Here is a 27,778-nt window from a genome sequence, read left to right as displayed (position 1 = left end):
GCCTTTTCTACACTTTTTTTTTCAGCAGTAGGGCTGTGCTGATATAAATTGTATGGTGCAACCCCCATACCCCAGTCCAGCAAGGAACTTAAGTACCTGCCTGGTTTTAAAGACAAGTTTGCAGATGACACTAAGCTGGGGGGAGAGGTAGATATGCTGGAGGGTAGAGATAGGGTCCAGAGTGGCCTAAATAAATTGGAGGATTGGGCTAAAAGAAATCTGATGAGGTTCAACAAGGACAAGTGCAGAGTCCTGCACTTAGGACGGAAGAATCCCATGCACTGCTACAGGCTGGGGACCAACTGGCTAAGCGGCAGTTCTGCAGAAAAGGATTTGGGGATTACAGTGGACGAGAAGCTGGATAAGAGTCAGCAGTGTGCCCTTGTTGCCAAGAAGGCTAACGGCATATTGGGCTGCATTAGTAGGAGCATTGCCAGCAGATCCAGGGAAGTGATTATTCCCCTCTATTCGGCATTGGTGAGGCCACATCTGAAGTATTGCCTTCAGTTTTGCGCCTCCCCCTCCCCCGAAAGGATGTGGACAAATTGGAGAGAGTCCAGCGGAGGGCAACAACAATGATTAGAGGGCTGGGGCACATGACTTACGAGGAGAGGCTGAGGGAACTGGGCTTATTTAGTCTGCAGAAGAGAAGTGAGGGGAGATTTGATAGCAGCTTTCAACTACCTGAAGGGGGGGTTCAAAGAGGATGGAGCTCGGCTGTTCTCGGTGGTGGCAGATGACAGAACAAGGGGCAATGGCCTCAAATTGCAGTTGGGGAGGTTTAGGTTGGATATTAGGAACAACTATTTCACTAGGAGGGTGGTGAAGCACTGGAATGGGTTACCTAGGGAGGTGGTGGAATCTCCATCCTTAGAGCTTTTTAAGGTCAGGCTTGACAAAGCCCTGACTGGGATGATTTAGTTGGTGTTGGTCCTGCTTTGAGCAGGGCGTTGGACTAGATGACCTCCTGAGGTCCCTTCCAACCCTAATCTGATATGATTCTATGACATGAGTAGTAACACTGAAGTCAATAAAACTAACTCTGTCCTGTGAGTTAGACATGTGGCAAAGTACTTGCTGTATCAAGGTTAGAGTGAAGATGCTCTGAACTGGTCTCTATCCAGAGTAAATTTATCAATGCAGCATGTCTGCACTAAGGGGTCACACTGGGAGTAACTGTTCTAGTACCAACACAAAAGAAAACAGTGTAGACCCGCCCTTAGATTGTGAGAATATCAATAGGAAATGTTCCCCTGTGATTACTGTTCCCCGTTAGCTAAAAGAGCAAGTACTTCAGTAGCAGAAATTCAAGCAGCATCTTTTGACAAAACTGCAAAAAGCAGCCACATGATTAATCCAATAACCAAATCCTGCAAACTGGTTCAAAATTAAATTATTCCTATTACAGTCTTTTATCAGCTTTTTCACAAGCCTCTTTAAAGGCTGGCACATTTGTAATCACTATGGGCAAGTTTCTGCCATGTGGTCTGGTGTCCTCAGAACACAGCCTGTGAACTGCCATCCTAGTCTAGAAGTTGGCAATGAGTGAATCTTGAGAGGTGTTTATATTCCATCTTTGCAGCTCTGCAATTTGGCAGCCTTCCGCCTTCATTGTCTTTTAAATAAATGTGAATTGTGCTGATGTCATTTCCCAGTTACTCCTGGGAATTGTAGTTGTGGTGGAATTCAGTTTTAGAGATCAGTGCTTGTAGGGATTATTCAGCTCAATGGATCAAAAACTCTTTTCCAAAAGCCATTTCCTATTGATGCAGTTCCTATTCATTTGTCCCTTTATCAATCAGGGATTTGACTGGCAATAACTTCTTTGATTGGCTTTGTCCCAGCTTGTTAAAACTTGTTTGTAACAATAAATGATAGTTTAGTTTTCATTCATATTGTTTGTTGTTGTCTGAAAGTGACGATTAGAATATAGGCTACCAGTATGTATAGTTTGGTGGGTGACTCTTTGCCTTCACTGTGTTTCCTTGATAATAACACCTGGAGGCAGTAGGAAAAATTTGCTACTTCTTTAAGCTGGGCTACTTTGTTCATCGGGAGTCTCCATTTCCTTCACTGCAAATTTCCAGATCTCTTTGGTAACATGGGAAGTATATTACCTGAAGTCCACTCTGTAAATCCTTTTGTGAATATTAGTGGCATAGTTCCACTTATAGAACTCTATCACATGCCTCTCAATGAAGAGAGTAGAAGGTTCCCCACCACCCTGGGAACTTGCACTGTCATATGCAGGTGGAAGGTAAAATGTCACTTAGAGCCTGTTACCTATCTAACCTGTGTTGGTTTTAAAATGTCTTCCTGGATTTGCTCTGTCTTGGCAAGGTGGACATTTTGCCTCACTGCACATCTTTGGTTTGGGAAGTTCCCACTGTTATGGATCTGGTTGCAGCTGTCATTTGCATGGAAATAACAAAAATAGGAAGTGCCCATATTGATCATTAGATCTGGATTCCCTTGTAACCCAATCCCAGGCAGACTGCAGATATGGGACTGGATACATCAAGGAAGGACCAAGTCTGGGTGTTTGTAAAAGTTGGGAAAAAGGTGATCCTAGGTCTCCCATGGAATTTTTTTGACTATGTATATATTTTGGGCCTAGACCTGTAAGGTCCCCAGGGATGCTTCTCAGCGTACCCAAGACTGTAGTTACCTCCTGCCTCCTGTGAGAGGGAATCTTTCTTGCGGTAGCTGGGTCTTAGTGCCTTTGCACTGCCAACTTTTCAACCCTCTCCTCTGGGCTTATGCCTGCTCTTCCTTGACCTTGCAGGTGAACAGTTCAATCCCCAAGTCCCTTTGCATCAGTCCCCTGTGATATCCAGCCCCTGACACTGGCTACTTACAGAACTTCCAGATCCTCTGCCCCCGAAGGAGCAGTCTACCCCAGTTTTACCTTACAGCACTTGTGAGGATTATTAATAAAACAAGAGAAGGTTTATTTAAGTATGAATACAGACTTAATTAGAAATGAGGGAGTGGTGGAAAAAAGTGGTCACAATACAACACATAATCATAAAATAGGAACCGGGGTCTACACTTAAGTAATGGTTGCGTTTCCAATATAATAAAGTAGATTTTCCACCAAACTCAGTCTTTTGCAGAGCTGATGGTTTTGGACAAACCAGGATCTGACTGTTCATGAATGCCCCTGGGTCCTCAAGGGATTTCATCAGTGAATAGATGAAGAGTGTCTTTCTCTGGCCTCTGTCATGCTGAAAACAGAACCAAGGACCAACATGGCTACAACTGAAAACGGTCTTTTGTTTCTATTCACAGCCAGGGCAAAACTCCATTTGTTATAATGTTCCTTTTACACTTCTAAGTGGTTTCAACTGTCATTGCCTCTGATAATTTCCAATTCAAAGTCTTAGGCCTAGTCTACACTGGAAAATTAGGTTGGGTTAATGACATCGCTCAGGGGTGTGAAAAATCCACACCCCTGAGCAATGTAATTAAACTGATCCAAGGCTAGGTCTACACTACCTGCCTGAATCGGCGGGTAGAAATCGATCTCTCAGGGATCGAATTATCGCATCTCGTCGGGACATGACAATCGATCCCCAAATCGACGCTCTTACTCAACCAGCGGAGGTGGGAGCAAGCGCCGTCGACTGGGAGCCGCGGAGGTCGATTTTGCCGCCATCCTCACAGCGGGGTAAGTCGGCTCCGATACATCGAATTCAGCTACGCTATTTGCGTAGCTGAATTTGCGTATCTTAAATCGACGCCCCCCCCCCGTAGTGAAGACCTGCCCTAAGTCTCAGTGCAGACAGTGTTAGTTCAGTGGAAGAATTCTTCCATCCTAGATACTGCCTATTGAGGAGGTGGATTAGCTACGCCATTGGTAGAATCCCTCCTGTCGGCGTAGGTAGTGTCTGCACTAAAGTGCTACAGCTGTGCCGCTGCAGCATTTTAAGTGTAGACAAGCGCTTAGTATTGCACTAGGTGCACTAGGCCAAACAACTGAGACTCGCATTGCATCACTGGCCAGACAGGATGGGGTGACAACTCCCTCTTGCCTGGATAGGACATTACAGAGACTAATCTTTACTTTTAACTCCAAGTCCATAAAGCATACTTTCAATACAAATATACTGTTCCTTAAATGTTACCCGTACATACATCTCACAATGATTATGAATCTTGACAAGTTATGAGCTTTCTGTAAATACCTCACGTTACTCTTTATGAAAAAGTATCCTGCAAGACATGCGTTTAGTGTAACGAGTTTGTCAGGTCTGAGGTGAGAGCTGTTTGCAAAGAACAGGGAACTGTTTGCCACGGGGTGTCTGTGTCACACCCTCACTAGGTTGGACATGGAGATTTCCATGTAAGTTTTGTGTCTCTCATAAATCACAAGCATGTGAGTGTCTTATAGAGGGTTGAATTTGGTGTTATTGAATTCCACACCTAAATCCATTTTTCCTCCATGCACGGTCCTTGCTTGTTACTGCTTATACCAAAATATTAAAACATTTGATTCCCCTTCACTGAAATCTGCTGTTCTGGCTGTCTGCCTAGAGTGTGTACTGACATTACAAGGCAATTACTCTTACCCCCTCCCTGGTATGAGTTAGATAGTAGGCAGATTGTTGAATTTAAAGCTCTGCTGGCTCACTGATTCCCACTGGATTTTGCAGGTTGTCCAGTTACTCTGCCAAGCAGGCAAAGCGCTAGCAAACAAGAGTGAGGGGGAGTTCATCACACCAGTCCCACAGCAATCACTCTGTGAGAGGAGCAGTTGACTCAGACGGAGCATTCATAGGACTTTAGATCCTGCCTCATATTCGGCTTTAAATATTACTAGGCACAATTTTTATTTCAGTGTCCCTGCTGGAAGAATCTTCCTTTAAAATATTGTAATGTGTTTGGGGTTTTGCTTTAAATACAAACAAACAAAAAGACTTTCAGCAGTAAAAAGAACCTAATGCATACTCGTGTGTTTGCTGCTTCAAATGTCCCCTTAATAAGTCAAAGACCCTTTTGCGTCTAAACGGGGTGGATAATTCAAACAAATTATCTCTATTTCAGAATCAAAAATTCTGCTTCATTGTTCAGGAAATCTCTAAACAATGACCTCTGGACAGATTACGGTGCCTCATTTAAATAAAAAGAGCTTCTATGTAGAGATGCTTTATATACAGTTGCCCAGCAGTTCCTTTCTGCTGTTCCAATTCGGTGACTCAAATATGGAGGCTCTGTTTTCCCCTTTGTTAAACTCAGTGACCTTAAAAAAAAAAAATCAGCTTTGCAAAATTTGAACCTAATCCTACTTCCATTGAAGAGCATGGGAATGTGGTTATTGACAGCACTGTGAACAGAATCTGGCCCTGCTTGCAGGAAAGATACTTATCTTTGAACTGGATTTGGACTCTGTCTTCCACTGAAGTAAGGCAAGAAAAGATTAGGGCCAAAATGTTCCAAGCAGGTTCCCAGACATCTATAAAATGGTCTGATTTTCAGGAGTGCTGGCCACCCACAAATTCTATTGATGTCAGTGGAATCTGCAAATAGTCCACACTTCTGAAAATCAGGCCATTTCTGTTTAGGTGTATAATAAGCATGGATTCAGGAGTCACACATCTCTATTTGTGATTGCCTATGGGATTTCCCCTTTGTAGGAACTTTTGTTCACATGATTTTCTGATGTGGCCCTTTAAATTTGGCAAAGGCAACCAGCCTTAACATGATCATTCTGCAACTGGCTGTTGTTTGCAGCATCTTTCTCATTCAGCTGGTAAGTGTTTTCAATTCCTGTTGTGTTTTTCCTTAATTTTTCTTTCTGTATTTCTGAAGGGATAGTGCATCCTCAGAACACGGAAGAGGGGAGAAGTGAGAATCTGGAGAGGGGAAATTACAGCTGGTCTGGAAAGATGCAGCCATGGCATGAACCAGGGGTTTTGCAATGGGGTTGGAGAAGAATGGGCCTGTGTTAGAAATGCTGTTGAAGAGGTTCATGTTGTTTGTGTGCCCTTGCTGCTGTAATGGAGTATAAAAATGGGCACACAAATGCATACAGACCTCACTCGGGCATTACTTTGTGAAAATTTGTTCCTAAATGACTTTTCCTACTCCCTCGGACCCTGGCTACTGACCCAAAATCCACCATCCTTTGAACAACGAACGCCTTCAAACTCCATCCTGTACCACACACCTGGGGTTGCAACCCCAGTGACAGTGCCTCCCCAAATGATTCCTCAGTTGACTCTCTCAAGTCTCTATCTGTAGATCTTCTCTTGATCTTTACCTTTAACTACGCTCAGTTGCTGCTTCTGTCCTCTGTTGCCTCCACCTTAGCCTGTATCCTCTGGTGCTCTAATCTGCCGTGTTTCCCCTTCTAGCTGTACACCATGACAGGGAAATTGTTACCAGGAAGGGATACAGATGAAGAACAGCTGGGAGAAGGCAAGATATGGCATTTGGGTGAATCAGAGACTTAGGAATAGAATCATGGAGAAATGTAGGGATGCCAGTGAATGTGGGGGGAGGAGTGTGCAGTATAGGAAATTAAAAAATGAAACCAAATCTTTTAGAACTTCATGGCCTCTTGAGGTTTATCCATCTGTACTAGTGATTTTGCATGGCTTGTGGATAATGCTGACACAAATGAGTGGTGAATGACTTGAAAACACAGCCAAAATTTCCTATTCCAGCTCTGGAGGTAAGAATACTCACTTTATATTAAAAAAACTGACAAACCTGATATTGATGTTATTTCTAATCGTCTTTACATATTTCCTGGAAGTAGACAAGCCTGCAGAAAGCCAAACAATAAGAACATATGTGAAAGAGAGATATTTTCCTGTGCCTGTCATGCAACTGGCAATCCTTTGCATTTACAAAGAGCAGTGATCAGAGGTGAGAGATCATTTCAACATCAGCAGTCTGTGTTGCGCACCGTAGCAGATTATGTGAAACTTCTTTATCTTCATTGGGCATTTTAACAAGGCAATGACTGCATCAAACAGAGTTGCAATAGAGCATGGGAATAGAAGCACTCATAATGTAAAGCTTTTCCTCCAAGTCTATAGCAGTTCTGACAGCTGCTAAAAATGTAGGCATGCTCCATAACCCACCTTGGACCCTGCTTTCTGTGGAAGAACCATGTGACATTAACAGAATGGAAATGATCTTCCACCACTGGGTTTCCTTCTTTCTCTCTCTGCAGAGTTTCATCTCTAAAGATCTCCTCCGCTTGCCATGCTGTTCTGTTTTTTTGCACTGTCAATCTTGTATTAAAAAGAAGAAAGTACCCATTTTCATTCTCGTACCTGAAAGGACCACCACTAGAATGAGAAGGTATGTATAGCTCACCCTGTATGCTCTTTCATCCTGCTGACATCGCCAACAATGAGTTCAAACTACAATGGATTTTATATCAGTCCACTGAGAACTGTGCTGAACCCACCATCTCATTTCACCTAGGCCACCAAACATCCTGCATGTGGCCTCTGGGAGCTACTATTTTATCATCAAATAGACAATTATAACAATAGTAATGAAACATTCTGTAAAAGGAGATTCCACATAGCATAGCCAGGTATATTAATATCTACCATCGTTTATGAGAAAACATGGAAAATTAGAATAAACTAGGTTTAAGAAAGTGAGATTATGCATTTGTTCTCCTCCCTGCCCTGATGTTTAATTTTAGTGGCTTGTTGCGAATAAGATATAATCTAGAGAGTGAGATCTGATCTTATGTAGTTTACCCAAAGCCTATTAAACTTGCAAGAAGAAATGTCATTACCATCTGCTGTCCAAATAGAATTGATGTGATTTTATATAGTTCAGATAAATGATGGAAAAAGCACCGAATATTCATTCCCTCTTCTACTGAGCAGCACGATAGATCCATGCACTTAATGTTCTCATTTATTTATTTGGTGACAAATTATCAAGTACTGTATCTGTTTTAGCTAAATGAAGGTCAATTGTGCGTAGTGTACGGTGTTGCTGCTGAAGTGTTTTTGAAAGTATCACATGCCATCGGTTATACTTTGAGTGTTGCAAACAGGATGAGGATGGGGCAAGTAGGCTGACACTGGTATTAATTTTAATCACATTTTTACAGTCTCAAGTATTATCCGGTACAAAGGGGGCATCATCTCTCCACAGTAAGCAGGGCCGGAAGCAGAATGATGATTGTGAAGTTTGTGCTGAGATAATTTTTTCCTATGCGCCATAAACTTAAGAAGTGTCATGTGCTGGCTGTACAGCAGCTTTCCAATTCTACTTTCATGCCAAAATACCCGTTGCCTTATAAACTATCTCTTGACAAGTTAGCTCCGTGCCTTAGATACTGTGTGTTGTGATGGTGTGCAAAAGAGAGAGTGAAAAGAATGACCACAGAGGACTGCATTGTTGCTAAAATCTGGTCATACAGGGTAAAATTTTCAATGCATTGAATGGGGATTTAGCTGAACAATTCTCAGTAAGGTGCAAGAGTGTCACATTGATAAATCCCTGATCATATTGAAAATTTACCCCACTGTCTGCCCAGGTCAGGTTACTGCTGTTACAGCTTGGCATTCAATCTATTCTGACATGTCAGGAGACATTCTGATATCCCGACAGCTAAGGAGATACTTGTACTTGAAGTAATGTAAGACAAACTGAACTGTTCAGCCTATCAAGAGCCAGATCCAGCTCTTGGGGGATCATTGGCCCAGTGAGATCTCAATAATAATAACATTTTTACAACCCTTTATGTAAATTAATTATTCACGAGGGGTCAAATCCTGAACCCCTGGATGTTTTGCATTGACTTCAGTGGGATCAGGATTTTACCCAAGCTGTGGAGGAGGAATAGCCCCAAGGGGACAATGAAAACAGAGGAATAGGGCATGAGATTCTGTCTCGACATACACCTCATGCAATCCCACTGAAGCCAGGGATATTCCATGAGATGTTAATTGGAGCAGAATTTGGCTTAGGGCTCCATGTGGGAATGCTCAGCTGATTGTGGAGCAGATGCATGTAGGTTTGCCAATTTTGGTTGGACGTATTCCTGGAGGTTTCATCACATGACAATCTTTAATTCAATATTCATCTTTAATTCCTGGAGACTCCAGGACAATCCTAAAGGGTTGGCAACCCTAGATGCATGGGGTCGCACTGCTGCTCAGGTTTGGCCTGAGTACTCCATCGTCACAACGGCGGTGGAATTTGAGTGAGTGGCATTGCGACCTGGCACATGGGGTCACAGCTATAGGTAAAGTGGCCCCAGCGTGCTGCAGGCTGGGCCCTCCCCTACTGGCTGCCAAAACTGAGGCATCTCTTTTCAGGGATGAGCTGCAAAGCAAGACAGGCCCAACACCCAAGGGCAAAGTTCACCATCAGGGAGGGGTAAGGTAAGGAGCATGGTGGGGAGTCAGGGACTCTTAGGAAGAGATGGTAGGGGGCTCCCTTGAGGGCTGAGGCTCCTGGGATAGGGTAAGTTTGGGGGATCATGGGACGGGGATCAGGCTAGTGATGAGGGGGCACCTGAGAGGGTGGAGGGTCAGATGGGGGCAGGGCATCAGCAGAATAACACTAAGGCCCCTTCCCCACTTTAAATGGCACTCAGCACCCCCTGAATTGAGGAGAGTGGCGTGTGGTGGGAATAGACCTTTATTCCCCTTTGCTAGGACCAGTATTGCTCTAGCAATTATATCTACTTAGCTCCCCCTGCATGAGTCTGGACTGGAAACAACTAAAGGTTAAGAAAAAAAAAAAAGATGATGGTAATCTGACTGCAGTGATGACAGCAACGAGTTAAAAGGAGAGGAAAGAACAAGGATTCTGGCTCAAGAGAAAATCCAGTAGCAATTCTCCACAGGCAGCAAATAATTTGTTTGAGTGCATAATTAATAGATTTGTCAGAAAGTACTTAGATTGTGAAATATTGCAAGTAGACCTATTTCCAGATGGATTAAGATGAATGGGTCCTCCAGCAGAGTATGAAACCTCATTGCTCAGCGGCTGGAGAATTTGCTGCATCTAGATTTGTTTGAGTCTCTGCCTCTTTGCTCTCTTCTTTCTCTTTCTCCTTGGGCTGCTGGGGAGAGGGGGGAAAATGAATAGAATGCTTCTAATTCCAATACTGAATGGTGTCCTTTACCTAAAGGGCATCCAAGCAGACCAAACTAAATCAGATGCTCAATAGGAAACTATTCACTGCACAAGAATATAAAAAAGGGGGACTGTATTAACAAATGCAAAACAGTTAAATTAAGCTCTGCTGCATATCAGAGGTATTTGCTTGCCCATCATAGAATCATTGACAAAAAGCAATTTAAGTCTTTCAGCTTCTGTGCAAATGCTCCAATGTTGGGGGTAAGGAAGAGGAATGATTCCTTCATCATTTCTTACACTAAAGATGCTAGATTAATAATACTTTCTAACACTGTGGGGCAGAAAACAGAAACAAATGTTCACAAAATATTATTTTCATTAACATTTTCTGATTAGCTCTACTATCTAATTATTTCCAACATTATCTCAGTTGTCCTGATTACTTTCTCCCTAGGCCAAACTCCTCAAAGGTATTTAGTTCTAAGTATCTTTGAGGATCTGGACCCTAGCCTATATTTTTAACAACTTGTCAAACAATTCAAATTGTGAACAAGAATGAATTATACATCTAGGAGGTAGCATATATTTTTGTGTCATACCGATGGGAAAAAAATTAGGGGCCGTGACCAAAATGTTCTAACATGGGTGTCTAGAGTAACATACTGATGTCCATATTTAAGAACCTAAATAATTGGCATGATTGTCAGAGATGCTGAGCACTCATAATTCTCATGGTTGGCCTGTGGGGACTCAGAACTCAATAGGAATTTAGGTTTCTAAGTATGGATTTAAGTGCCTACCTTTAGACAACCAAGTTGGAAAACTTTTGCCCAGATATTCAAAGTTAATCTCACGATAGTGTCTATATATTTATATGTATTTAAATTATGCTTGCAGTGCCCTGATTTGAGTGTGCAAATTAGGCATTTATTCAAACACACAACCATTTAGGCCCCTAATGGGTCATGTGTGTGCACAAATACCTGATTGATGTGTTAGCATCAGGCATCTGTGCACAGAAATGAGGCACATGCAAATATATACTAAGTTTGGCCTGTAATGCCAAATGAGTTCTAATTATCACTGTTTTATATACCCACTTCTAAAGAATATTTTTATGACATGAAACGTTGAGCTAATCTCAATTTGTGCTTTTTTGACAAGTGTATTTAGCAGGTAAATATGGGCCAATTGCTTGTGATAAAGCCATGTACCATAAGTAGGGCCCTACCAAATTCACAGCCATGAAAAATGCATCATAGACCGTGAAATCTGGTCTCCCTCCGTGAAATCTAGACTTTTGTGTGCTTTTACCTTATACGATATAGATTTCACAGAGAAGAGCAGCGTTTTTCATGGGGGTCCTGACCCAAAAGGGAGTTGCAGGGGTTGTCACAAGGTTATTTTGGGGGGGGGGGTCACCGTATTGCCATCCTTACTTCTGCACTGCCTTCAGAGCTGGGCAGCTGGAGAACGGTGGCTGTTGGCCGGGGACCCAGCTCTTAAGGCAGTGCCTCGCCAGCAGCAGCACAGAAGTAAGGGTTGCAATAACAAACCATGCCACCCTTACTTTTGCGCTGCTGCCTTCAGAGTGGTGACTGCTGATTGAGGGCCCCGCTCTGCAGGCAGCAGCGCAGAACTAAGGGTGGCAATACCATACCATGCCATCCTTACTGCTGTGTTGTTGCTCGTGGTGGCACTGCCTTCAGAGCTGGGCTCCTGGCCAGCAGCTGCCATTCTCCAGCAGCTGAGCTCTGAAGGCAGCGACACTGCCAGCAGCAGAAGTGCAGAAGTAAGGCTAGCAGTATCGCAACCCCACCTACAATAACTTTGCGACCCCCCCCCCACAACTCCTTTTTGGGTCAGGACCAGTACAATTACAGCATCCTGAAATTTCAGATTTAAATAGCTGAAATCATGAAATTAACGATTTAATGACGTTGAAATTGACCAAAATGGACCGTGAATTTGGTAGGGCCCTAACCATATGTGTACAGAGCAGCTAAGCCAAGTGTGAATTTGCTTTGGAAAGCTTCAAGGACACAAGAAACCTTGGGAAAAATCAATAAATGTCCAACAGTATATTAAATCCTTGCAGAGAGCATGGGCTGTTTTTTGTGTGACAATAGCAAAAATTACAGTGCTGTAACTAATTTAGATGCAAATTATATGTCAAATAAGTGCTTATTGGTGCTCCAGAAGCTAGGTATGCAATTCATACATATGTGCACATATACACTCTCTACTGTCCATAAATCCATTTTTTCCCATCAGCACATCAAATCTGTTATATTAGCCAGAGTGAAAATCCTGCCACATATTTTCCTAATCAGAGTCAATCAATTCAACAATCCAACATAATGACTCAAACCTATAAAATCTCTCCTATAAGTCCAGACAAACAACTGTCAATCAAAACAGACAGAATGAATTGATCCTGATGTTTTCCTCATTGGAAAAAAACACATTCCTTCCTAACTTCCTGAGCAAAATCTTTAAAACTAAAAACAAAAAGAGCTCAGCAATAGGTGCTGAATGCAATCACGGCCCAATCCAAAGCCCACTGAAGGCAATGGAAATCTTACTATTGACATAATATACTTATATGGTGTGCAGCCCCCTAACTTGTGCACTTTTAGCACTTGAGAGTAAACGGTGGGGAGAAAAATCCCTAGGTTCTGATCTCACTCACATGGGTAATCTATTTCTATTTTATGAGACCATTCATATGAGCAAGAGCTGTTGGATTGGTACTTTATTGTGCAGTGGGTAATTTTTGCTGCCGGGCCATGGGTCTGCATATGAAAGAAAGATTGCTTTTTTCTGATGCAGTTTTGTAAGGCTTTTTTGTTCGGTTGGATTTTTTTGGGTGGGGGGGGGGGGGAAGCAAAATGTGTATGTTACAATGAAACGAAGGCAGCAGAAGAAGGTGTCTAAAGTTTCACCTGCTGAGTCATGTTTGTGTGTGCAGAAGTTTACTATCATAATCAGTAGGCAATAAATTATAGCACAGAGACACTCTGGTGATCTGAGTCAAGTTAGGAAGGGGGGCACTACTATTTACTAATATACAGGACCAGAGTTGCATAGGCTGACCAGATAGCAAGTGTGAGCAATCAAGACGGGGGTGGGGAGGTAATAGGAGCCTATCTAAGAAAAAGCCCCAAATATCAGGACTGTCCCTATAAAATGGGGACATCTGGTCACCCTAGAGTTGTGTGAAGTTTGGCAGTGTTATGCCACAATACTTCTGGGGTTCGCTGATGAATGTCAGACCCTCCACCAGACAGCTTCCCATAATACATTCCCCATCAGCCTCTCCTCCCACTGCCAAATGGGAAGCAGGGGAATGAAGAGAGACCCCTTGTGAGCCTCCCCTTGAGGAGAGAGAGAAAAGAGTGGGGAGGGGGGATTTTTCCAGGGAGTGAGTGACTTGCTGAAGATGCTGAAGGTGGCCACCCAGACAGTGGATGTCTTCCCAAGAAAATAATAACTGGTAGGAAGTCTTCTTTCCTATGCATTCCTAAATGGTTAGGGGAAGATTCAGATACTATGATGATGGGAGCATACACTGGAGAAAATGAGTTTTGGCTACACTCTGAGTGATTTGCTGTCTACTCCTATGTATGTAGCTGACCAACATTGATGATGGGATTTAGTGTGTCTGAGCAATGCTGAGGGTGTGCTTTGCTTGCTTTTATGTTCATGCCCATCATCGTTGTAGAAGCAGGCAGGAATAATATAAAGGCGATTATTTATTTTTAGCTACCGTCTCTGAGAAGCTCAGAAAACAATAAAATTAATGCTGTTCTTGGAGGATCTCAACACATATTATTTGTATTGTGGTAGCATCTAGGCAAACTAGACTCCCCATTCAAGGACCAGGACCCCTTTGCGCTAGGCATTCTGTGCGCATGCACACACACAAAACAAAAATATTGTCACTGCCCCAAAGAGCTTACAATCTAAGAATAGGCAGTAAGACTATCGGCGACAACAGGTGGATACCACAAAACAGGCCGGGGAGCACAAAGCAACAGTGACACAGTTATGACTAGTATGATAAACAGCAGTCATGGGCCCGGGCATAGTCATTGTCAAGTGTTTTGTAGGCATCACGGTATGAGACTAAAATCAGGGATGGTGCTGGTTTGATTCTAGAAATGCGATTTAAGCCAATGGAAAGGCTTCCATTGACTCCAACAGGAGTTGGATTAAGCCCATGATCCTTTAGGGTCTTATCTGCTGAGTTGCTGAGCATTTGCAACTCCACTTGAAACCAATGGGAGTTGCGGGTGCTAAAATCTCTGAAAATCAGGCTCTTTCTGACTGGCAATTGTCATATTGCAGGGTGTGTGCTTTCACACTATGGGAAAATGTTCTTTTATGGCTTAAGAGGGATGTAAAATCTGTCTAGGTTTTGTACTGGCCCTCTGCTCAAAGGTGAATTTCACCCAAAGTTAACATGGAAGGGTGCAAATGCAGTCATAGTGAATTCATTGAAAAATCCAAACAAATATTCAGCTCCATTATTCCCCCAGCTCTAGTTCCACTGCCTGTTAAATTTATTCTGAGCAACTTCAAGAAATTTATCAAATAAGACCTTTTTTATATAAAGTGTTTTGGACCATAAAACAGATTTTAGTGGGCTTTTTTCCCCATCTTTGAATCCCAATTCCTGGAAAGTTGCCTTAGAGCCAGCTAGGCTGTGGAGTTTGGTCCAGGCAGCACTCAGGAAACCCATTTCAGCTGCCACAGTGATGTTACCAACTTTTACTTTTTAAATAAAAAATCATAACCAGAGCAGTTGCTTTTTCTTTCTTTCTTTCTTTCTTTCTTTCTTTCTTTCTTTCTTTCTTTCTTTCTTTCTTTCTTTCTTTCAGTGAGACTAGAGAAGTTTGAATCTTGCAATAAGAATGAAAACATGGTTAAGCACTGGCTGCATTCATGCCAGAAGTTGAGTTTTAACTATGAACATGCCTTGAACATTTAAAAAGGTATTAAACTAAAAGGGGGTTTGGGCATATATGCTTTGGTTGTGGCTCTGTCTTTGGTGAGTTGTGTTAAGGCTTAGGATACACAGGTGCTGGAGGTGTTATCAGTCTTTGGTGGAAAGCTTGCCCACCTCTGGCTCACACTATGCTATGCTCCTGCCAACTTATCTTTATGAAAATAGTCCTTAATATCAATGGGACCACTTTTGTCTAAGTAAGGACTACTCAGGTGAATTAGGGTTTTCAGAACTAACCCCTTAACCATCAACTTTAATCACCAGATTTACACACAATTCTGAAGATCAAAAAAGGCTGTAGGAGTTCAGAATCTACAAGATATCTCTTAAAACTGTGCACTCCCTTCAATCCCTCAAACACTTTAGGGCAAATATGGTCCATATTTCAAATAGTGATTATATACATTCAAGCATTATTTATGGCATGTGGTTGCAGTCATGTCTTTTCCCTATAGACCAAAGAGAAATCAAATCTGAAAAATATTCATGGAACTCTTAAGAATTATCTTAGAATCTAGAGGATCTTGCTTATCAGATCTGGCAGGAACCTGTTTTTTTTTTTTTTTTTTGTCTACCTCTGCAGCAGGAGATCATCCGGGTATGTCTCACCTAACCAATTCCCTGCCACCGCAGGGGCCTGGAACATTGGTGGTGCCTTGGTCTCTCCAGTTTCTATAAGAGTTTAGTCTCCCTCGGACTGAATGTTCAGATATTCAAAGAGACAAGTTGGGTGAGGTCATATCTTTTTTTGGACCAATTTCTGTTGGTGAGAGAGCCAAGCTTTCAAGCTACACAGAGTTCTTCCTTGGGTCTTCCTCAGTGTAACTCAAAAGCTTGTCTCTCTCACCAACAGAAGATATTACCTCACCCACCTTGTCTCTCTCCTATCCTGGGACTGACACAGCTACAACACCACCACCTACAGATCTTCAAAGGTATTTAGAAGCCTGATTTCAAGGGCAGTTAAGAGCCTAAATATCTTTGATGATTTGGGTCAAAATTTGTTAGTGTAACTCACCAGTTCTCAAACTGTGGGTCGGGCCCCCAAAGTGGGTCGCGACCCCATTTTAATGGGGTCACCAGGGCTGCGGTTAGACTTGTTAGGGCCCAGGGCCGAAGCCCATGCCTCACTGCCCAGCGCTGAATCCCTTGGGCTTTGGCTTTGATCCCCCCACCCGGGGTGGCGGGACTCAGGCGTGCTCAGACTTCGGCTCCTGCTCCTGAGGTTGTGTAACAATTTTTGTTGTCAGATGGGGGTCGCAGTGCAATGAAGTTTGAGAACCTCTGGCTAACTGAAGTAACTGAGCTCAATAGAGAGGTAACAGAGTGAAACTTAATGGCCTGTGATATACAGGAGCTTGGACTAGATGAGCCAATGGCCCCTTCTAGGTTTGAAATCTGTAGATCCCCGAGGATTAAGATCTGTGCAATCTTTCTTTTGCAACGATTACACAAAAAAGGAAGTGGGGGAAATATCGTACCTTCCAAATGCATTCTTTCCAACAGTCTGACACAGATGATGTAGGTGGCTGTGTAGAGATCCACATGGAGCTTGTTGCAGACTCTAAATCAGAAAGGAAGGATGGCCTGGTGGTTGGGGCTCTAGCCTGGGGTGTGGGAGACCTGTATTCAATTCCTTGCTTTTCTGCAGACTTCTGGTATGACTGTGAGCAAGTCACTTAGTCTGTCTGTGCCTCTGTTCCCCCTCTGTAAAATGGGGACCACAACATTTCCCTACCTTATAGGGGTCTTGTCAGATGATCAGGTACTACAGTGATGAGGGCCATATGTCTAGTACCTTAAATAGATAAGGGGGCACTAGAACAGCTCTGGGAATAGAGGGTGGCAATTAATTTCTAACTAATAATATAGTTGAATTTTGCCACATTTTCCCCAACTTCTCCCCAAACAGAATTTTCTATTTTCTCAAAGGTAACTGATTTATCAAATAATCTCAATGCATAATTCTCTGCCTCTAGCTCATTTATGAGCAGTTTGTTGCAAGTGTTTGATCTTCAAAATTCAGGCTGTTTTGGTTGGCCGCTGTGATGGAGATACTACCCAGCCAAAGGCCTTAGACTGTGAGAAAGGAGGCTCAGATATTCCATGATAGAACTCTGTACTGGTAGGCAACAGTTAGTGGGTGGGGACCAAAGTCAGCTGGAGCCCATTAGCCTCCCCCGAAATTAGTTTGCCACTTGTAAAGGAGGGAGGAAGGAAGAAAGAAAGTAGGTTAATGAAAATGGCTGGAGAGAGTGCATGCCAGGGTGAGTCTGAGGAAGGTGGGCTGTTTGCAGAGAAGAACCTTCTCAACTGACTGTGAGTTATTTTTACTGTAATCTTGTAATAAGGGAGTCTGGGACATTTCTTGCCCCTGTTCCTGAAGGGGCAACAGCAGACTTGTTTTAGGAATTCTGTTTTCTCTTCACTCTCTTGGAAGAAAGAGAACCTGGACCATGGTTTGATATCTCCCTGCCCCAACTTTGGGCATTGGTTTATTTTAAAGCCTGTGGAGACTGGGTTTGGTTTCCCTCGCGGGCTGTAAAAGAAGCTTCTGTCTGTTTTCTTCACTTGCTTGGGCCCTTCTCTCTTGAAGGTCCACTTGCTCCCAGGCTAAACGTACTATTTCAAATCCCTTCCTGAATGATGCAAACGTGGGGTCAGGCTTCTACTGCAAAGGCTCACAACTATGAACTCAACTTGCTTTCCCCAAATGTTCCGTAGGCCTTGTTTACAATTCATTGTTCTGAACTCGCTAGCCAGAATGCTTAATTCTTATTCTGGGGTCTGATATGTGCCTGGTGTGGTTGCATAATCCTGTGTTGGCTCTCTGCTCAAGAGTGAATAGGTGGTGGTTCTGCCCCCGCCCCATCACTGTTGCAGCATGAAACTGAGGTGGTAGTGATAAAGATGGATGGCTGAGTTGGACTAAGGAGGTTGCTGAGCGGAATGGGGGGAATGGATGGGGGAGGAGACCTCTGCTTAGGGCACTAATGTATTGCTCAGACTATCTCCAGATCATGGGAACACTCTTCTGTTCCCTTGGAACTGTTTATACTATATTCCCCTCAATATATACACATGCACACACAATCTGAAAAAAACAACTCCTATTAAAAGGTTATATTATCCCCCTTGATGAGCACCCATAATGTTCTTTAGCACTGAGGTTTGCATGTGTGTACATCCTGGAGAGAGGTGTGTGTACCCCTATGTTAAGAATGGCAAAAATCAATTCCCCAAAATTATAAAAACATATTGGTGCCTTTCATTTGAAGGATCTCCAAGGACTCTATAAACAACCAATAAGTATATACAGTACCACGGAAGTGCAGTCATCTGCATGTTAAAAAGAGAAGAGAGGGGAAGACCTGAACAGGACTGCCATGAGATCCTTGATGTCCACACAGAGCAGAGAGAACTTGCCTCTGAAAGACATCACTTGCCAATATTAAACTATGGAATTCACCCTACTGCAAAAAGCTGAAGGGCTGAGTTCATCATGCCGTGAGTCTCGTTTATATTGTACTCTCCTGCCTTATTCCAGTGCAATTGAATTTATGGAAATTCGATGCCCCTGGAGGTGGAAAGTGAACACCCTCCTTGCTCCATCTTTAACTTGGAAATATCATGTTCTGTCTTCTACAATTTTAATGAACTCTTTTGATTAATAATAAATAATAGGCAAAGTAAATACTTATCTTTATCCCCTGGAATGGTCTCTAGCCACAACCTGCAGTGAGAAGAGTTTGTTCTGACTTTGTTAAACTGTATTATCAATGCCAAAGCCTCTGTTTTAACTCTCCTGAATCTTAAGCCTGTTTTGTCATACATTAGCAACAGGCTAGCTAGGATATTTAACTGCCTCCTGGCAAGGAAAAGAGGCATGAATCACTAGACTGGCTTTTCAGACTGAACTATCCATGGTCTGGCTAGTAGAGGCTGGCTTTGGGGCTTTTTAAATGTATGTAAAGGCTCAATTGTGAGGGAGCACAGAGTGTGCTCCCTTGCCCTGAATTTATCTCAGCAAACAGTCCTCACACAATCTTATGTAAGTTCACTGCGGTGTCCTTCATTTACAATGTCTAAGGCAGCTTCCTGTCTCATCACTGTAGGGCTTTTCCCAAGCTTCAACGTACCCCATTGGTATGGGGGGAAGAAGTGGAAGAGGCCTTGCATCTCTGAGATTTTTGTCCTTCTTCTTTTCCCTTCCTGTCTCCCATGTAACAGTCCCCAGCTCATAAGTTGAGTTCTCTTGTTAACTGGCTAATCACCCAGTCCCATCAAGTATCTCCCAATTTGGCCCAGGCAGAGGTATTTAGAAAGTGCACAGCAGTGAGCCAGCCTTAGGCTATTCCCATGCTGTGCAACTGTGGCTTAGAGTGGAGTTGCACAGTCCCAGCAGCCCCATGTTACAGGGAGCCACAGCCTCCCCTTGCTTCCATCCCACATCCTTTGGTATGACTTGCACCCTAGAGGACCCTAGTGAGAACCAACATTGGCCCTTGGAGTGCCAGGCCCTCTATGGAGTTCCAAGAAGGGAAAGGCTCCTTGTGTACATTCACGCTGCACCTATGCAGGAGCCAGTGAGCAATGAGACTAAATCAAGATTTTGGGTGTGTGTGTGTTGGGGGGAGGAGGAGAATGTTCCAAAAACTTTGTTTAGATATCCTTTAAAAATAACTCCCCCATCCTTCCTCATGGTGAGTAGTAGCTTATTGTGCACATAACTACATCCAAACCAAGGTACTAAAGGAGTGAGGGTAGCAGAATTTACCCCCAAAAGGGGGTTATTTTGTACTTATTCAGCACCCTATCCAACGACTTCACAGCACGTTAGAAACATACTTTAATTGCAAGGGTACAATTGGCAAGTACTGTTGTACCCATTTAATAGATGGGTAAACTGAGGAATAGAGAAATTAAGGTCATCATTCTCAAAAGCAACCACTCACTTGGAGTGCTTCCTACCAGGCCCCTAGGGAAGTCTTACTTGAAACAAGTGGGGATGGGTTTTTTGGCAGAGTCAAGCAACTCCAACTATAGTTGCTTGGTACCTCTGGCTCAAGTTAAGCCATAAAAAGTGGAGATACCTAATTGGATCAGTGGAGTAGTCACTCTGGAAAATGTGACTTGCCCAAAGCAGCACAGCTGGGAATAGAACCTAGGAATAGAGCTGGCTAGATAGCCAGGAAAAACATTCATGTGCTTCTTTAATAAAATCTGAATCTCCATTCGGAGGGAATGTATTCCTGCTGCTACCCTTCTGTGACCAGCTATACAACTGCGTTTGTTAACCCAGACATCTGGGGAAGAGCTCTTATGACTACATTGCCTACTAAATTCTACCCTCCTCCACTCTTCTGCAGGGGGACCCTCTCCAGCCCATGAAGTGGGGAGCGGAGCGAAGGATTTCCCCCTAGGAAAGAGTTTGAATGCAACACAATGAATTCCGTGGACCAAATTCTGTCCTACCTTAAAGCAGGATTGAGCCAAAAGTTTTTCCACTCACCAGTTCTAGTGGTTATTCCTACTAACAATTAAATCAGCTATCAGCAGTAAAACAAAGGAGATGGATTACCGGTTTGCTGTGTTTACCCCACTCCCACACGCTGACATTTAAGGTGGTTCTATTTCTTGCCATGCTCTAGCATTTTTCAAAATAACAACAAAATAGATGGTCCTCTAGGTTACCTGCTGCTGCTGCTTCCCATGCTGTTGTAAAGAGTCAGCAGGGTTTACATTTTTAAGAAAAGAACAGTCCCCTGAATCTAACATATTTAATAGTTTTCTTGATCACTCTCTACTGGAGAGCATGTATTTCAAGCAAGTCCACATTTTTTCTTTTGCTCTTCATGTCTTGTATTTGAATGCTACTGTGGGTCAGATTCTCAGCGGATGTAAACTGATGAATCTCTGGACTTTGGAGCAAATGGAGCTTCACTGACTTATGCCAGCTGGGGATCTGATGTGTGGACTATCAGGTTATATTTAAAACTTATTCTAAACACAAGGTACTAGAATGATGCAGCAGGACAAAGGGGAAAATGGTGATGTTCTATGAAAAGATTTTGAAGAAAATATTATGTACATTATGCAGAATAACATGCAAATCTCTTAATTCTCTGGATCTCCTTTTGTTATAAAAGAAGAATATTTGAGGCCTGCTTCTTCACTGAGTGCACAAGGTGCAAAGTGGGTGGAAATGCTGCCAGCAGAGAGCTCTGTTTGTAGTTTTGCCATAAGCACCGCCCCCTGGAGCAGACTGTAGATCTGCCTCCTTATTCTGTGGAGCAATACCTTGCGCATGGCCTATACCTGGTACGTTGGTGAAGTTACCCAGCATGTTGACAGGTGGTGCCAATGTTCCAGCAACTTCCCACCCCATCCTCTCTGTGTGAAATGGATTAGCAGCCCCACAGAAGCTGCTCTTCTCCCTGTGCTCTGACTCACTTCCTTGCATATGCTATCCAGGACATATGGGGATGCCTGAAGCCCCCTCACTCCCCTGCTGCTGCACAAGCTGGGCCATGCTCTGTCCCAGTATGAATGGAGAATGCTGCTAGAGTAGCATTTTAATACTCTATATGTGTGTAAGTAACTACACAAGGTAAAAAGCCATGGGAGTCAGTGACTTCACTAAAATGTGGAAAATATTTATAAGATTCTTCAAAATAAGGGGTATGTATAAATAAAGCACTAAGCACTTGAGACTGATACACGGTGATCCATTTATGAAACCAATAGTAAGAAAAAATTATTTTTGTGTTTTAAGACTAAAGGAAGAAACAAATGATTTATGTGCTGGCTGTTGGAAATGTCAGTAAAGATTTAAAAACAGGCAGCAGTATGTTTAAAGTAAGATATTGGGTTTTTTCCCCCTCTTTAAATTATAATAAAACAGGCTCTCTTTGAAATATTCTTCATCTGGATAAAAGTTTCCTGTTAGAAAAACCCTTGTTTAGTGTGGAAGATGGGTGGATTTCTCTTATGGCTTCTTGCTGCTTCTATTCACTATTGGGGAATGGCACCTCCCATAGACTGGTAACAGAATGCTTTACATCTGGAGGAAAAGACTGGAACCTGACAGTATTTTAATGCTACTAAACTGTTTGTTCCTGAAGATAAATGTCTGTGAACTTGACTGTAAATTTCTAGGGGGATCACTCCCTTCTCACACTGTTGTTACCTCAGTGATGTCCACACAAGTATTCAGGACTCACATCAGTGCAAGTGAGACCCTGGGGTCAAATGTGACTTGTACATGAGCATTATTCTGTGCCAGTGAGTGGCTCTTGGGTGAGGTGGGGGTCTCTCTCTCTCTTCACACTAGACTTCTTCAGGAAATAAAGATTAGCTGATTAAGGCTGACACAACCCTTCCCTACCCACCTCTTTGCCCATGAAATGACTAATGCAAAACAAACATCAAATGGGCGAGAGTAACTTATACACTAGTAAGATGCTTATTCCTATTTTTAGTGGGATCAAAACATGACTGACATCACACCAGTCTATGTCGTGTGTGTATTAAGGGACACACATGATGTGGTAGTTAACAGAACATAAATATTGCCATTCTGGGAAGAAGTGCACAGGATTCCATCCACCCATTAATTCTCAACCAATCTTCTCTTGGCTCTGATAGTTGAGGTTTCTCTTAGGAAAACAGAGACCAGGACTGAGGGCAGGTCTACACTATCCGCCTGAATCGGCGGGTAGAAATCGATCTCTCGGGGATCGAATTATCGCGTCTCGTCGGGACGCGACAGTTGATCCCCAAATCGACTCTTCTACTCCACCAGCGGAGGTAGGAGTAAGCGCCATCGACGGGGGAGCCGCGGAGGTCGATTTGCCGCCGTCCTCACAGCGGGGTAAGTGGGCTCCGATACGTCAAATTCAGCTATGCTATTCGCGTAGCTGAATTTGCGTATCTTAAATCGACACCCCCGCCCCCCCGTAGTGAGGACGTAGCCTAAGATTCTCATGCTGTTCCAGGAGAAGTCACAAGGGGCACTAATGTTCCATTCTTTTCCCACACCAGCCTTCTCTTCCAGTAACTTGACTATGCTGTAAGCTCAAGACATACGTCTTAAGGTAGCATTTTAGTATTTGAGCCTCACGCTCGGCTAATGGGGTTCTCATTTAACCAGACTTTTCAGTGCTTCTTAGAACTCAATTTTGCCCCATCTTATGATGTGCCTAAATTCCTGTTAATACTGTTTCAAAACCACACAGGCACAGGGCAAAATCCTGCAGGGTCAAAGAGAGAGTCAAAGCCCCCTGGTCATGTCATAAAGGAGTTGAGTGGGATTCTAGTCTTGCACTGTCATTATTGCTAGCCTGAGGGAGTGGCTAACATGACAGTCAGTTACCACAATGCCAGAGTATTCATGGCCCGTTGGCTTGGGGGAAGGGATGCGCACTCCACAAGGGCAACCTTTCCCCTTGTGCAGACATACAGCATGGGTCTATGAATCACGTAAAAACTTGATTTGGGGGATTTAAATGGGACTTAAAACATATATTGTGCAGGCTGACTGCTCAGCAGGGGAAATAGTGCTCTCCTAAGAGCCTGTATGGAGTGCTACAAAGCCCCTTCCTCTCGCACCCCAATCTGGCCCGTGCCCCCAAAGGCTCAGAAGTCCTCCATGTCCCGAACACAGTTCTGCTCCCTGCTTCCCCTCAAACCTCATTATATTAACAAGATATTGCCCATGCTGCATATTGGTCTGGGTTTGAAAAACAATCTGTATTAAAAGTTACATAAATATATAATATGTGAAAACAAACTTCCTGAATAATAAATGTATTTAAAGACTACAAACTGCTCCTCAGGAGTTTGTTCCAGTCACTTGGGTAAATAATGCATGTTTTATAACCTTCAATGAATGCTCTTTCTTTCTCTTTAGGAGAGCCATGGAAACTAAATACAAAATACTAGCTAAATGACATTCAAGGAATGGCACAAACTGAAAATGCCACACCGACTGACATTCTCCCTAACTTGCACTACTGAAAACAAGACTTATTCTGAAAGATTATTGCTTTAAGGATAGGATTTCAGCACAAACGTTGAATTTCAGGTCTTGTCAGTTTTGCCAACCTTAATACCACTTGAACAAAGATATGTACAATTTTTTAAAGAATATATATTTTAAGAGCTAATTGTGGGCCAGATCCTCAGTCTAAACAGCTCTAAATAGACTTCACTGAATTAGCATATCTTGCCATGAGGAAAAATAGTCCAAGTGGTTAGCATGGTTGCTGGGGACTCTGAAGCCCCTGGTCCAAGGCCTTGTTCTGCCACAGATTTGTCTAAGGTCACACAGGAAGTGGCTTAGCCTCACTGCCTTCAATTCCTGTCTGTTAAATTGGGATGACTGCACTTATTACCTCCCAGGGGTGTAGTGAGGATAAACACATTGAGAAGGGTGGATTAAACTAATGGAGGCCATTAGTTTAGAAGTTATTTACATATTAAATCAGAAGTAATTTACATGTTAGATGGGTACCACATCATTCCCAGAAATTGCCCTAAGAGGCATGGACTCAGTCACCATGCTGCACCACAACTGCTTCCTGCTCCCTCCTGGGAGGGTGGTAGCACAAAGCTGGCCTTTACCAGAGGTAAACTACCACTTCATGCTCTGGCTAATGAATGTGTGGAGCCAAACTTCTGCCAGTTTCTTGTTTCTCCTCAACCAGATGCTCTGAGGTGTGTGGAACTGAAGCAAGGCCCAAGGAGGCTATGTAAGAGAGTACTTTAGGCCTGGTCTAAACTAAAAAGTTAGGTTGACCCAACTATGTTGGAACAATCCACCCCCCCCCCCCCGAGCCAAATAGTTAAGCTGACCTAACCGACAGTGCCGACAGCAACAGATCAATGGAAGAATACTTGTCAACTTAGCTGCTGCCTGTCAGGGATGGTGGATCACCTGCACTGACTGGAGAACCCATTCCATCAGTGTAGGTAGCATCCACACTGAAGCACTACAGAGGCAATAGTTTTTCAACTGTAAACAAGCCTTTACTCCCTTACAGGGCTGTGCAGACTGTGTGAGAATCTAGCCTTGTATGAGAGAATACCTGTTATGCTGTTGGGTGCCCTTGCTCCAATTAGGGAGGACCTACATTACCGCAGTTACACAAATCACCTCTTCATTTGTAGCCCATCCTATTACTTCTCAGTTGGGAATCCACTAAGTGTATCACCTAGGTCTCAAGCCTTTCCAGGTGACTGGAAGGAAAGCTTTTGAATCAGATGGAAGACTCAAAAATAAATAAATTAATAATAATAATAATAATAATTAAAAAAAATCAAGCCTTCAAGCGTCAAGTTGGACTATTGCAAGAATGACATTTCTGCAGAATTCTTCCTGTTTGCACATTCATCGCATATGGGGTGTGTGTGTATATATATATATATATATATATATATATATAAATAATATGGAACTGCTAAAATTAGCATGACATGATAATGAAGTGGATTGGTATGAGTCAAGGGGTGTGGGTGAAGAAATACTTCAATGGGACTATTAATCAGAACAAGATGAGTTTCTAATTTGTAACCCCCAAATACCAACTCCAATACACTGTCTATCCCCTAGTAATGAACTTGTGTCTGGCTTGCCTTTGTTTTTTTTCAAATTTTAGCTCCTCTTGTCTGCTTGATAGAAGTGGAGAGAGAATTGATGTTCACTGGTAATCTGTAGACACTGGCTCCTTCCTGCCTGTTTTTGTTCTCCCTTCTTTGGTGTACTTTGTAAACTAATTAAGTTTCACAACATCCTTGTGAGGTAAGCAAAAAATCCCCTTATTTTACAGATGAGGAAACCTGAGGTACAGCGGTGTGAATGAGTTGCCCAAGGTATTGGGTAACCACGGACCAAACCTCCTCCAAAAGTTGATGCTAACTTTTTTTTAATTAATTTTTATCTGACTGGTTCTTGAGAACACCTTTTTACTGCTATTATCAGCACCAATACTTGCAAAATGCTGGGTATCAAGTTCCCTCTCCTCTCAAATGTTCAAAATCTAAACTTGGTTCTATATTTTGCAAATAAGTGTTTATATTAATACTGGGCCAAACAAGAAAGCCAGCTCTTAACATTACGGATTTTGAAAACCTTAAAAATTGGCATAGGCACAGACCTTTCAACTTTCTTTAGCAGGTGCAGACTTCTGTAATTTAAGCCATATTCTGTAATTTTATTAAGTCAACGAAAAATAAAAAACCCACAACCAAAACTTAGGTTAATATCTACTTATCCCTTATTAAGAAAGTTACCCGTCCTGTCCCTCCAACTGATGTGGAACATTCATTTGCAAGTAAACATTCATTTGCAACTCCATTAGAACGCTAACAAGGTGGTGTTTTTTTGTTGGTTGGCGGCAGCCTCAGACCTGTGCCACAAGTATGGCTGCATTGTATTGGTCAGCTACAATGTAACTGAATTAAATACTGCAAGGTTATGGAGTCCCCACCCAGCACCAAATGAAACCTATGTAACGTGCTGTGCATGAAACAAGTTACATTAGTCCTACAAAGTATAGGAATTATGCTTCATATTGTCAAGCGCCATCAACTGGCAGTCTAACTAGCAACTTCACACTTGTAGATATAGAGCGCCCTTGCAGCAACAGCTCTTTGGGTCTGGTTTTATTAGTAAAATAGAGTAGCCACTCTAAAAGTTTCTCTGGCTTAGACAGATTCTACCAGTGTGAGACAGTCCCCTACACTTAAAAAAAAATAATGACTGCTGGAACCAGTGACCCTAAGTGTGATTCCCCTAGTTCCAAAAACAACCTGATATGAACTGTGGCTGATCCTGGAAACCCATCTGCTCTTTCCCCTAGATGTCTAATCCCAGCTCCCTTATTTTCAAGATGGACTCTAGTGAGCCACACCTGCTGCACAGTGAGTTATCATTCATTAATTTAGTAGTGCTCTCTGCAGGGTTCCAGACCTGCTAACGAGCTGTGGTAATGGGAGACTGTGCCACTGTCAGCAAAGAATAATAGCCACTGGCAGCCCCACAAATTGGATTGCCTGCTTTTCATCACTCTTCAGATATTGTCCCTGTTCATCTGCTGTTTCTCCATGGTGTGGCACCAACACCATTGACAGAACACTTTTCTGTCAACCCCTCCCTAGCTGTCAGTTCCACTCCCAGTGTGCTAATTGCTTGCGTACATCTTAGGTCTGTTTGTGCTCATTTCATAGTCTGTGTATCTGATTAAAAGTGGATTTTGGGTGAGGAGGGGAAGGGAGTAGAATAGAGCTTTCCACATTTTATTTCAAAATGAGCCCTAGAAAACCCAAGTTTGACCTTGCTTACTGCTCCTATCTTGGGAGGGAAACACTCGAGACATGCCCAGATCATCAGACTTGGTTCCAACTTCACAACAATACTCCAATGAAATGGCAAAGACCAAACACAAGTTCATGGTTCTCTAAAGCTCGTATGCAGATCCTCTCAACTGAAACACTCAGTTTTGTGCAGCAGAAGCGTTGATGCTTTGGCACTGCAAACAGGTGCATGTCTTACCTGTGAGAGTTAACCTATGGCAGTTTTGATCTCCTGTGGGGAAGCTTGCCTTGGCATTTCTAGGGCCCTGTTTTTCAGTCTGCATGGCAGAACCCCAGATGAGGAAAAATACCCTACAACTGTGGTTTTAAGTGTATGTTGGG

The sequence above is a fragment of the Terrapene carolina genome, unplaced genomic scaffold (assembly GCF_002925995.2).
Source record: "Terrapene carolina triunguis isolate 2854851 unplaced genomic scaffold, T_m_triunguis-2.0 Scaffold35098, whole genome shotgun sequence".
NCBI classification, from domain to species: Eukaryota; Metazoa; Chordata; order Testudines; family Emydidae; genus Terrapene; species Terrapene triunguis.
This window is presented reverse-complemented; position numbering follows the sequence as displayed.